We start from the raw sequence: 12,958 nt of genomic DNA on the forward strand, positions 1-12,958 counted from the left end.
CCGGAATAAAATGTGTGATTTTCATTGTCAATCCAGCCAACAGGAATCATATATTAATTAATTGTCAATCCAGCCAACACAAAAATTAATTGTGGCTCTGCGCGTGCCGGGAAGCCCGTGGCGCGGGCCTGCAGCTCTGAGGCTTGCCCACTGCCCCGGCTTGGTGGCGCGTCCTACTGCTCTGCGCGAGCTGTCAAAGGCTCAAGCAGTGGGAACGTGTTACGGCTGAGCCCTTGGAGCCGCGGCGGTCGGCGTGTCCGTGCCCCTGGGAACCGTCGAGTGGCACCGCTGTGCTATCTCGGAGAAGACGGCGTATTGTTGTGCTTTGGACTTTTAATCCTGTTTATGAGAAGACGGCCTACGGTTCAGGTGTTCGTGGAGCCTTAGGCGAAAGCTGTGCACAAGGCATCGCTGCTATCGACAGCGACGCCTAACCTCCTTATTGGAGGCGTGGTTGTAGCCTCTCTACCCTTGTAATTGTAGTTGTATGGTACCTTTGGGTGAAAACCTAGCACATTTCCGAGAACTCTATCAAACATGCCCTAATAAAGCAAACGTTAAGGGCAAGTTGTTACTCGTTTAAGTCTAGCACGTTTCCGAGAAAGAGAGGCACGGACATAGTGTGTGCTTTTACCGAGGCATAGTGTGTGCTTTACCGAGTTGAGTGCCACCTGGGATGATTGGATGAACATTTCTTTTTTAATCATCAAACGATGGACTGATATGTGAACCGATGCATAATTGATAATACTACGTACATCCAAGCTTTTACACACAACCATATGAAGTGTCCGACAATGATCCATCCCGAATTACACTAGCTAGACTTAGCTTTCAGCGGGTACCACTGATGCACAAAACACGTTTACCAATTACCATGCAAGAGAGAAAACGAACGAACAGACAGACAAATACTACCATGCTCCATGAGCTACTAATCTTCATATGCAAGATGATGCTCCAATTGCATCTTTATGCAGACACTCCCATGACCTAGCTACGACATCGACCATGGCTACATAAGGTACGTACTGATCTTTATGCAGAATTACAGCAGAAGCAGCAGCAGAGCTTCAAGATCCCGTTGATAATTCCTCCGCGTTTCGGCGCCGGCTTGCTCGGCGGCCTCTGCCTCGCGGTCGTGGAGTCGTCTCCCATGCGGCCCGACGACCCCTGAACTCCCTCCATCATCAACGAACTAGGCAACTAATGACACGCACAAGCTCACACGACACCAAACCAACTTGAGTAGTTGAGCTACTTACCTCTCTACGCCGGGAGCGTAGTTTAACTCGAACGGTCGGATACCATATTTATACACGGTTTCCTTGGCATTTTTACCACAAATGTGGAGACATTTCACGCCTGTTTCGTGGTACAAGCAGGAGAAAATGCGCAGCCCTGGGACGTACCGACGCCGCAGGAGAGATCCTTACGTATTGGTGCCTTTCGGAAAGGAAGTGGCCGCTTGATCGAACCGATCGATCACAGAGGAGCCCTTTTTATGCCACTCACAAATGCAAGGTAAGTTCTCAGGTTTTGGCGTGTGCCTTTGCCAACAGGTCACAGCCAACAAAAATCCAAAACGGTCTCTGTACACGCACGCAAAGGTTCATATTTTTTTCCCTCACAATCAACGAGCAAGGGTAGTGTTCGTGTGCTGTTGATATAATATGGGCTTGGCTTGTATAATATTTAATAAATCAAATAAAATTCTAAGGTATGTAATATTAAGCGTTGTATGGTTTAATACTATTCGGGATTTTGACTGAACGTTGACTCAGCTTATATGGTTGGAAATTATTCATCTTAATTGAGAAGCTGCGAAAAAGACATAGGCGTGCCACACGCGCGCGCGCCGCCGCCGTCGGCCGGGCCGCGGGCGTGGACCGGGCGTGGCCAGTCTTTTGCCACTTAATCCACATAATCACGGGAGTTACTCCCTTTGATCGTGGAGGCGAACTGATTGCGTCAGTTACCGTCCTTTCCGCTTCCGCTTCTCCGTCTCCTGGGATTCTCCGTTGTCTTTCTCCCTTTCTGTAGCAGCCATATATCCACAGTCCTCCGTCAGTCCAGATCTGAGTCTTCCGCAACCGCTCCCGAGAGAAACCACATCTCAGCAGCCTTCTGGCTTCCCCGTCCCGTTCCTCTGCGCGCACGAAGTAGCGGGAGAGCAGGTGCCTCTGGAACCCTCACCCGCCTGAGAACCTTGCATGGGGTGTGCGGCGATTAGATTTTTGGGGAGCGATCCGCGACTGCTCGTCTACGTACGCCTTCTTTCTGGCGACGATCGCTCTCAGAACCTGTCTTCTTCCCGGTGATTGACTGCGAAACAGCAAGGCGTCTTCTTTCTGGTGATCCATTCGTGGGACTGCACTGCGAACATCGTCCTACATTGACTATGGTCCACGACTTCGAGCAACGCACTATGTCAACTAGTACGAATGAAGCATCAGATGCCCTCGGCATGGGACCCTCCGCTGGGTACAGTCTAATCTTTGTGATTACTGTACTTTGCGCTTTTACTGTATTTATCTGTATGTCATCTCTGCATACTGTAGCGTTCGTTAGAGATATACACATGCACATATATGCCATCACGAACCTGCTGATGTTATATTTCTGGATTAAATTGACAATGAAAATGCCTAATTTTCTAACAATCCAAAAACCTAATTGTAGGCAATTGTCTGTCAGTGGTTTTGCTGCTGCTTTGAAGCCAAATAATTTTGATGGCAAGAATTTCATGATATGGCGTGCCAAGATGTCATTGTGGTTGACTGCGATGAACTGCTATCACGCCGCACAGGGAAAGCCTGAACAGTTTACTCCTAAGGAGGAGCAAAAGTTATTGCTACGATAACCTATTTTGAGACGTCGTGATTAGTGCACTTCATCCTAAGTATGAGAAAAACTATATATCTTGCACATCAGACAAAGAGTTATGGGATGCTCTTGAGGTAAAGTTTGGAATTTCTGATGCTAGCAGTGAGCTGTACCTTATGGAGCAACTGTATGACTACAAAATGGTTGAAAACCGTCTTATGGTCGAACAGGCTCATGAGATACAGGCGCTAGCAAAGGAACTAGAACATTTCCTATGTTTGTTGCCCGACAAGTATGGTCGGCGGTATAATCGCTAAGTTGCCACCTTCTTGGATGGATTTTGCTACTTCTCTAAAACACAAGAGACAGGAGTTTAGCGTGGCTGAACTTATCGGATCTCTTAATGTTGAGGAGAGGGCGAGAGTAAAAGACAACCGTAGAAAAGGAGTTAAGTCTTCCGCTGCCAATATGGTACAGAAGAAAAACTCATTTGCATCTCGTAATAAAAAAAAGAAGAACATGCAAGAGAACAATAATGCAAAGCCTAAGCAAACTGCACAGTTTAAGAAGAAAAACAACAAGAAAGGTGGAGGTTGCTTTATTTGCGAGAGTGATGAGCATTGGGCTAGTGCGTGTCCAGACCGTAAATATAAGCAAGAAAAGAAATTAGCAAACGTGGTGATTAGCGAGACTGAAGGAGGAACATCTGGGTATGGTAATTCTTTATCTTTTGTTCTTTCAGTTTGTCTTTCACCTGAGTGGTGGATGGACAGCGGTGCTAATATCTATGTGTGTGCTGATATTTCTTTGTTTACTTCCTATCAGACCGACAGGACTGGAGCCTTGTTGATGGGAAACGGTTCGCTTGCGCGTGTTCTTGGTGCTGGTACAGTCGTTCTGAAGTTTACTTCAGGAAAGACGGTGCTATTAAAGAACGTGCAACATGTCCCCTCCATCAAGAAGAATCTTGTTAGCACTTCTCAGATGTGTCGCGATGGCTTTAAAATTGTGCTTGAGTCCAATAAGTGTGTTGTGTCGAGACATAGAACATTTGTTGGAAAATGTTATGATTACGGAGGCTTTCCGCTTATCTTTGCTTGATGATGTGCGTAACAAAGTGGTGAACAATGTTAATATTTCGGATGAGTCGAATATATAGCATTCACAACTTTGTCACATTAATTTTGACTGTCTCACGCGGATTGCAAATCTGAATTTAATCCCGAAATTTAACTTAGTCAAAGATTCTAAGTGCCAGGTGTGTGTGCAATCGAAGCAACCGAGCAAGCCTCACAAGACTGCTGAGGTGAGGAACTTGGCACCATTGGAACTCGTTCATTATGATTTATGCGAAATGAATGACGAATTGACTAAAGGCGGTAGACGATACTTCATGATATTTATAGATGATTGTACTAGATTTTGCAACGTGTATTTATTGAAAACTAAAGATGAAGTGTTGTATTATTTTAAAGTCTATAAAGCTGAGATAGAAAATCAACTTGAGAAGAAAATCAAGCGTTTGCGGTCCGATCACGGGGGAGAATATTTCTCAAATGAATTTTCTGAGTTCTGCGCGGTACATGGAATTATTCATGAGAGGACGTCACCATACTCACCACAGTCCAATGGGATTGCAGAGAGAAAGAACCGCACTCTAACTGATTTGGTTAATGCCATGTTAGAGACTATGGGACTATCTAAGAAATGGTGGGGTGAGGCTCTATTGACAGCATGTCATGTCCTGAATAGAGTGCCCACAAAGAATAAAGAAATTACACCATTCGAGGAATGGGAGAAGAAGAGATTAAATCTCTCTTACCTGTGAACTTGGGATTGTTTGGCAAAAGTGAATGTGCCAATAAACAAAAAGCGAAAGTTTGGACAAAAGACTGTTGATTGTGTGTTTTCTTGGTTATGCTATTTACAGCGTGGGTTATAGATTTTTAATTATAAATTCTAGTGTTCCTGAAATGGCTGTTGATACAATCATGGAATCTAGAGATGCTATATTTTTTTAGAATGAGTTTCTCTTGAAAAATGCACCTAGCACGACTGGTCATGAATTTATAATTCCCCATGAGCATAAAAATTTTACTCCGATAGAATAAACTGAGGAACCTATATGCAAAATTCTGAGAAGAATGACACTATAATCACTAAAAAAAGTAAGAGACAGATGACTGCAAAATCCTTTGGTGATGACTATATTGTGTACATTGTGGATGACACACCAACGACCATTGAAGAGGCATATTCCTCTTCTGATGTTGACTTATGGAAGGAAGCAGTATGGAATGAGATGAATTATGTTATGTCTAATGGAACTTGGGAAATAGTTGATCGTTCCTATGGGTGTAAGCCTATAGAGTGCAAATAGGTGTTCAAGAAAAAGCTTAGGTCTAATGGTACTATCGAGAGGTACAAGGCAAGGCTTGTGGCTAAGGGTTATACTCAAAAGAAAGGTGGGGATTTCTTTGATACTTATTTACCGATTACCCGATTGACCACAATTCGAGTTTTGCTTTCCCTGGCAGCCTCTTATGGTCTCATCGTTCATCAAATGGACGTTAAGATAGCTTTCCTAAGTGGAGAGTTAGAGGAGGAGATTTATATGGATCAACCAGATGGGTTTGTAGCAAATAGTCAAGAAGGCAAGGTGTGTAAATTATTAAAGTCATTATATGGCCTAAAACAAGCTCCTAAGCAGTGGCATGAGAAGTTCGACAGAACTTTAACATCTGTTGGCTTTGTTGTGAATGAAGCTGACAAATGTGTGTACTATCGGTATGGTGGGGGTGAAGGAGTCATTTTATGCTTATATGTTGATGACATACTGATCTTTGGATCCAGCCTCAAAGTGATCGAGGAGGTGAAGGAATTTTTAACTAATAATTTTGAGATGAAAGATTTGGGAGAGGCTGATGTTATTCTTAATATCAAGCTTCTGAGAGAAGATGATGGTGGGGTAACTCTGTTACAATCCCACTATATGGAAAAGGTGCTGAGTCGGTTTGGATTTAGTGACTATGCACCTACTTCTACATCTTATGACCCTAGTGTGCTATTGAGGAAAAATCGGAGAATAGCAAGGGATCAATTGAGATATTCCTAGATTATTGGTTCGCTCATGTATCTTGCTAGTGTAACAAGGCTTGACATCTCATTTGTTGTGTGCAAGCTGAGCCGGTTTGTGTCAAACCTAGGAGATGATCACTGGCGTGCTCTTGAGAGAGTGTTGTGCTATCTAAAAGGCACCAGGAGCTATGGTATTTGTTATACCAGACATCCGAAAGTGTTAGAAGGCTATTGTGATGCCAACTGGATCTCTGATACTGATGAGCTTTATGCCATAAGTGGATATATGTTTTTACTTGGAGGTGGCGTTGTTTCCTGGAAGTCTTGCAAGCAGACTATCTTAACAAAGTCTACAATGGAAGCAGAACTCACAGCATTAGACACCGCTGGCTCTGAGGTCGAGTGGCTTCATGATCTCCTTATGGATTTATCGGTTATTGAAAAACCCAAACCGGTTATTTCTATGAACTGTGATAACCAGACTGTGATTATGAATGTTAACAGTTCTAAGGATAACAAGAAGTCCACAAGGCATGTTAAGAGATGACTGAAATCTGTCAGAAAATTGAGAAACTCCAGAGTAATAGCTTTGGACTATAATCACACATCTAACAATCTGGCAGATCAATTCACTAAGGGTCTGTCACGTAATATGATAGAAAGTACATCGAGAGAGATGGGTTTGAGACCCACTTGAAATTTACTATAGTGGTAACCTATTCTATATGATCGGAGATCCCATGAAGTAGAATGGTGAAACAAGCTAGTAGTAAATTATGAGTGAAGATCCTTAGCAAGACTCATCTCTGATGCACATCTTTCCTGTCTGTAAGGCAGGTTGGTTTTTACCTTAATGTGTTCCAAGTGGCTTGCTATAGCAAAGATGTTGTCCTATAGAACATCTTTTGAGGAGCACACCTATATGAGTCAGACTGTTGGTCACAGTATATGAGATTTGGATGATCTCTAAATACTCATAAAATGCACTGGAGTAAGACTTATATGCTTCAAACAGAGGGGATGCATTTTGCAGTCAAGTATCAGCTAAGGACTTTAGTGACATTCACCTCACACAAAACTAGCAATTTAAGGCTTAGTCCATTGTTCGGTTGTGACTGAGTGAAACTATTGCTCTAGATGGATGTTCAACTTATTAGTCTCTATCGAAACATTGGTATATAAAAAGAAATGTGGTTCTAAGACTACTTTGTTACAAACCCTAGAGTTTGATGGGGATTGTTGGATATAATATGGGCTTGGCCCATATAATATTCAATAAATCAAATAAAACTCTATGGTACGTAACATTAAGCATTGTATGGTTTAATACTATATGGGATTTTGACTGAACATTGACTCTGCTTATATGGTTAGAAATTATTCATCTTAATTGAGAAACTAAGAAAAGGACATAGGCGTGCCACATGCGCGCGCTGCCGCCGGTCGGGCCGGGCCGTGGGCGCGGGCGTAGGCCGAGGCCATGCCGTGGCAAGGCAGGCAGGCAGACAGGCGACGAGCGAGCGGGCAGGCGTGGCCAGTCTTTTGCCACTTAATCCACATAATCACGGGAGTTACTCCCTTTGATCGTGGAGGCGAACTGATTGCGTCAATTACCGTCCTTTCCGCTTCCGCTTCTCCGTCTTCTGGGATTCTCCGCTGCCTTTCTCCCTTCCCGTAGCAGCCATATATCCATAGTCCTCCATTAGTCTAGATCTGAGTCTTCCGTAACCGCTCCTGAGAGAAACCACATCTCAGCAGCCTTCTAGCTTCCCTGTCCTGTACCTCTGCGCGCACGGAGTAGCGGGAGAGTAGGAGCTTCCGAAACCCCCACACGCCTGAGAACCTTACACAGGGTGTGCGGTGATTAGGTTTTGGGAGAGCGATCCACGACTGCTCATCTACGTATGCCTTCTTCCTGGTGACGATCGCTCTCGAAACCCATCTTCTTCCCGGTGATTGACTGTAGAACAGCAAGGCGTCTTCTTCCTGGTGATCCATTCGTGGGACTGCACTGCGAACATCGTCCTACATCAACTGTGGTCCACGACTTCGAGCAACACACTATGTCGACTAGTGCAAATGGAGCCTTCGATGCCCTCGGCATGGGACCCTCCACTGGGTACACTCTAATCTCTATGATTACTGTACTTTGCACTTTTACTATATTCATCTGTATGTCATCTCTGCATGCTGTAGCGTTCGTTAGAGATATAAACATGCACATATATGTCGTCATGAACCTGATGATGTTATATTTCTAGATTAAATTGACAATGAAAGTGCCTAATTTTCTAACATGTGCACGACGCACGACGCATCATTTCTCACCCCATCATGAAGTAGTGCAAGCAAATTGTTCTGACGGTAGCTTTATAGTGGGGCCCACCAAATCTTGACGCTGCTTGGTCCCATATGTCAGTTTGCCGTGGTCAGCGCCACACGTTAAGGCTCCATTCATTATCAGGTTGTTCCGAATTAAAGATGGTGATTTTTCTCGTTTCACGAGTGGGCGCATGCACGTCTCGCCTCAGAAAGCTTAGTTTGCAAACAAAGAGTCGCTCAAATGGTGCTCGATAACGCCAATCAAGTACTCCTAGGTCAAACTCAGAACTCCTCATTATTACGATGACAGTTGGCAGATCGGCTCCACGACCGCCTGTTAGACGAATTGTATGCTCAGTGTCTAGGTTCATCCCTCCTTGTGCTAGCGTCTAGGTTAGTTTGGATACACTAGCACGTATATCTTGTATCTCTAGTGTCTTATAATCCAAGTTGTAGAGGATAGATCTCCTCCTGAGTTCTGTTGAGATCTTCTTGTTGTAAACGCCACACCGGGGCTATTCCCGTGTACTATAAACATGCAACCGAGGCCTAAGGGAAGGGTACCTCGTTCCACCATTTCTCACATGGTATTAAGAGCCTTTCTCCTCATGGAACTCTCCCGTGGGGCTAAGTCCATCCTCTTCCATAGCATCTATTGTTCCATCACTTGTCACCTTCCTGTCGCTGAGCGAGAAGCTCACCCGCGCCAACCACCCATCATGGAAAGCTCAAGTGATCTCATCCCTAAAAGGCGCATGACTCATTAGCTTCATTTCTCCCTCCTCTAGCCCACCGGAGTAGTTTGTGCCACCGAAGGGCGACGGCAACAACAAGGAGCCACCGGTTGTCAACCCCAACTACGAGACGTGGGTGTCCAAGGATGGTCAAGTACTCAACTACCTACTGACCAGCTTGTCGAAGGAGATCCTCGGCCAAGTTAACTCGGAGGACACAACTACCAAGGCATGGGCAACCATTAAGGGCATGTTTGCCTCTTAATCCCGTGCCCGCATCATCAGTACAAGAATGGCGCTAGCAACGACGTCTAAGGGCACCTCCTCGATCAGTGAGTATTTTACTAAAACGAAAGGACTCGTAGATGAGATGGCATCTGCTGGTCGCAAGATGAAAGATGAGGAATTGGTTTCCTATATCCTAACCGGGCTAGACCTTGAGTTCAACTCCGTTGTTTCTACTGTTACCGCTAGAGTTGAACCCATTATGGTGGGGGAACTCTTCACCCAGCTCACCAGCTTCAAGCAGCGCATGGAACTCCATGGAGGCGGAGGGGGAGGCAGCTTCTAGTCGTCGGCCAATCTAGCCACGAAAGGTGGTCGCGGTGGCGGCCACAGCAACCACGATTCCCGTGGCGGCCGTGGTGGTTTTAGCCATGGCAGCTCGGGATGTGGACAGCGTGGTGGCCGTAGTGGTGTCCGTCCACAAGTAGGCGGCTTCCAAGCTGGCGTCTTCTGATAGCTGTGCGGGAAGTAAGGGCACACCATTCTTTGCTACTTCAAGAGGTTTGACACCTCTTTCACTAGGCCGCCCTAGAAGTTGGCCTCATCTGCTATGACGTCGTATGGTGTAGATACAAACTGGTATATGGATACCGGGCAACTGATCACATCACTAGTGATCTGGAAAGGTTGACGGTACGTGACAAGTACCATGGAGTAGATCAAGTCCACACCGCCAACGGGTCAGGTATGGAGATCACTCATGTCGGTCATAGCTTATTGCGCTCCCCTACTAGCAATATTCATCTTAAAAATATTCTTCATGTTCCTAAAGCCAATAAAAACCTTCTTTCTATTCATTGCCTTACAAGAGATAATGGTGTTTTTCTTGAATTTCATCCAAAACATTTCACTATAAAGGAGGAGGAGACGAGGAGAACCCTCCTTAGAGGCAGGTGTGAAGGAGGCCTCTACCCGCTGCGATCATCCCCGAATAAGTCGTCCTTGAATAAGCAAGTTCTCAGCGTTGTTAGGCCGACCACTTCCTTGTGGCACCATAGGCTAGGCTGTGCTCCACTCAAGTAGTCCAGCAGCAAGCTTTCATTTGTTAAAGACTTGAATAAAGATCATCTGTGTAATGCATGTTAGCGAGGCAAATCCCATCAGTTCCCTTATCCGCAGTCTATAAGTGTATCAGCTAGGCCATTAGATCTCATTTTCACAGATGTATGGGGACCGGCACCAACATCTGTTGGACGACACAATTATTATGTTAGTTTTATAGATGATCATAGCAAATTTGTTTGGATTTATCTCCTGCGTCATAAGTCTGAAGTTTTCCAATGTTTTCATAATTTTCAAAATCTTGTGAACGACAATTTGACTGCAAGATTTTAGTTGTTTAGACAGATTGGGGAGGGGAGTATCGTTCACTAAACTCTTTTTTCCAGCGCATAGAAATTTCCCATCATGTCTCATGCCCTCATGCGCACCAACAGAATGGCTCCACGGAACACAAACATAGGCTCATAGTGGAGGTCGGTCTTACTCTTTTAGCCCATGCATCCATGCCTCTTAAATTTTTCGATGAAGCATTCCTTACCGCTGTTTTTCTTATTAATCGACTCCCTTCCAAAGTTATTGGCAATGAAACCCTCTTTGCTCACCTCTTTGGTCAAGATCCAGACTACACTTCCCTTCGTACTTTTGGCTGTGCTTCTGGCCAAATTTGCGTCCATACAAGTCTAGAAAGCTACAATATCGATCTAAACAGTGTGTCTTTCTAGGCTATAGCAATTTTCACAAAGGCTTTAAGTGTCTTGATCCAGATGAGGGGCGGATTTATATCTCTAGGGATGTAGTATTTGATGAGCATGTGTTTCCCTTTGCTTCACTACACCCTAATGCCGGAGCTCGACTCAAGGGTGAACTTTGCCTTTTACCCGATATCCTGTTGAATTCTTCTACTAATCTTGGGGATGCCAATTTGTTTGACCGTACCATGAGTTCTCCTGTACCTACTAATCCTACTTTACCTGTTGCTGGAGCCTTGCTGCCTACAGGATTAAATTTGGAGCAATAAACCGGAAATTCGAATGTACACGACGACTTATATCACATGCGTCACCCAAGAGGGGGCATCACGCACACCAGAGCTGATACGCCTGGGCATGATTTGGGCAGCGGCGGCACATCTACTTCGGGATCCACGCTGCAGTCATCACCAAGCAGTCACGATCAAAGCGATCATACGGTGTCGATCTCTAGTGTTGGATCTTCTACGGCTACGCCACCAGAGTCTGTGTCTTCTGGCTCCACCGCATCGGCACAGCCTGATCCGAATAGGGCTGGTGTGTTGGCGGGCATCTCCACCGAGGTCGGATCCCCTGCGGCTGCGTCTAGAACTAATGTGGGGGACTCAGGTGTGGTCTCTCCAGTGCAGGCTGATGCCCAATGCCAAGTTACACGTCTACAGCAAGGTATTAGCAAGCCTAAATCATATACTGATGGTACTATTAGATGGTGTATGTGTTGACACAAAAATGTGGCAATATGATCAACACGTAGCAAGCCGAAAGAATCCGCTTGATGGAGCAAGTCTGGAGATCCGTTTGGCTTCAAACACAGGACCGGTCGGCTTCGAGGCTAGAGGCGTGCTAGTCAATTTGACCCTGCAATTGACAAGGAGAAGATAATCAATAGTTTAAGGTGGAACATGCCAGTGTTGCACCAGACAGTTCCAAATATACGGCTTTGAAAGCCAATAAATAAGGCCATCGACTAAATAGTCGATATCCAGCATATCCATGAAAGGAAAATCTTTAAATCAAGGATGATCGGCTAATATTAAATGATAATGATGTGAATCAAAATAACCGATGCTCATGGATCATGGCAGATTCATGGTGACTGATTAATCGAGACAAAAACAAGTACAATACACCCAATTATAAAGATCAATGATTTCATCTTTGAAAGCACAAGCTATCGGCTAAACAACCGATTCAGATTAAAAGGGAGATTATAACATGTATGCAATCAACTATCTAATAAGAATAAATTTATAAACAAACTAGATCTAATCCATCATCAGTGAGATTCGACCGGATCGATGCAGCTATGGTAACGATAATAAACTAAAACCAAAAAACTTATAGATCTATCCATATTTTCGACGGTTTCATGGTACAAGCTATAGATGTGAAATCATACGCAATCGGCTAAAATAGCCGGTTTCAAACATAGTAATCAAACAAAGCACATGTCTTAACCATAAACAAACTCATTAATTAATAAATCACAATCTAAAGTTTCACTAGTGAGGTTTGACCGGATCGATACAGCTATGGTAATAACGATAAATCAAACTTTATTCATTAATAAATCTATCTAAAATTAATTCATGTCTTTGAAAGCATACTATGTATGGTTCAGATCGAGATAAAACAACCGATCTTAACAGAACGAGACATCAAATTTAAGATCTGATCATGACAAAGCCAAAAGACGACCAATTGATATGATATGATGCCGATCTATCTCGATCTTAACCGGATAAATTATGATATTATTATAACTAACAAAACATTAATTATAATAAGATCGATAACCAGATGAATTGACCGAAAAGAGCAAGAAGAATCTTACTAATCTTAGTCAAATTCGGTAACTAGTGACGTTGTAATTAATACAAGATCGATAACTTTGATCAATATCGTTATATACAAGAGATCAATTGGATGATGTGGCCTTGCAAACAATGATACGAATTGATA

General features: G+C 44.1%; 1 non-coding gene across 1 annotated transcript; it reads left to right on the plus strand.

Annotated features, from left to right (window-relative positions):
- Window positions 1–9,348: 9,348 nt before the first annotated feature.
- LOC136468284 (small nucleolar RNA Z247) lies at window positions 9,349–9,487 on the plus strand. The gene has a single exon (XR_010761800.1). It is a non-coding gene; the product is annotated as a small nucleolar RNA Z247 (small nucleolar RNA).
- Window positions 9,488–12,958: the final 3,471 nt, after the last annotated feature.

Source organism: Miscanthus floridulus, chromosome 7 (genome assembly GCF_019320115.1).
Source record: "Miscanthus floridulus cultivar M001 chromosome 7, ASM1932011v1, whole genome shotgun sequence".
Taxonomy (NCBI): Eukaryota; Viridiplantae; Streptophyta; class Magnoliopsida; order Poales; family Poaceae; genus Miscanthus; species Miscanthus floridulus.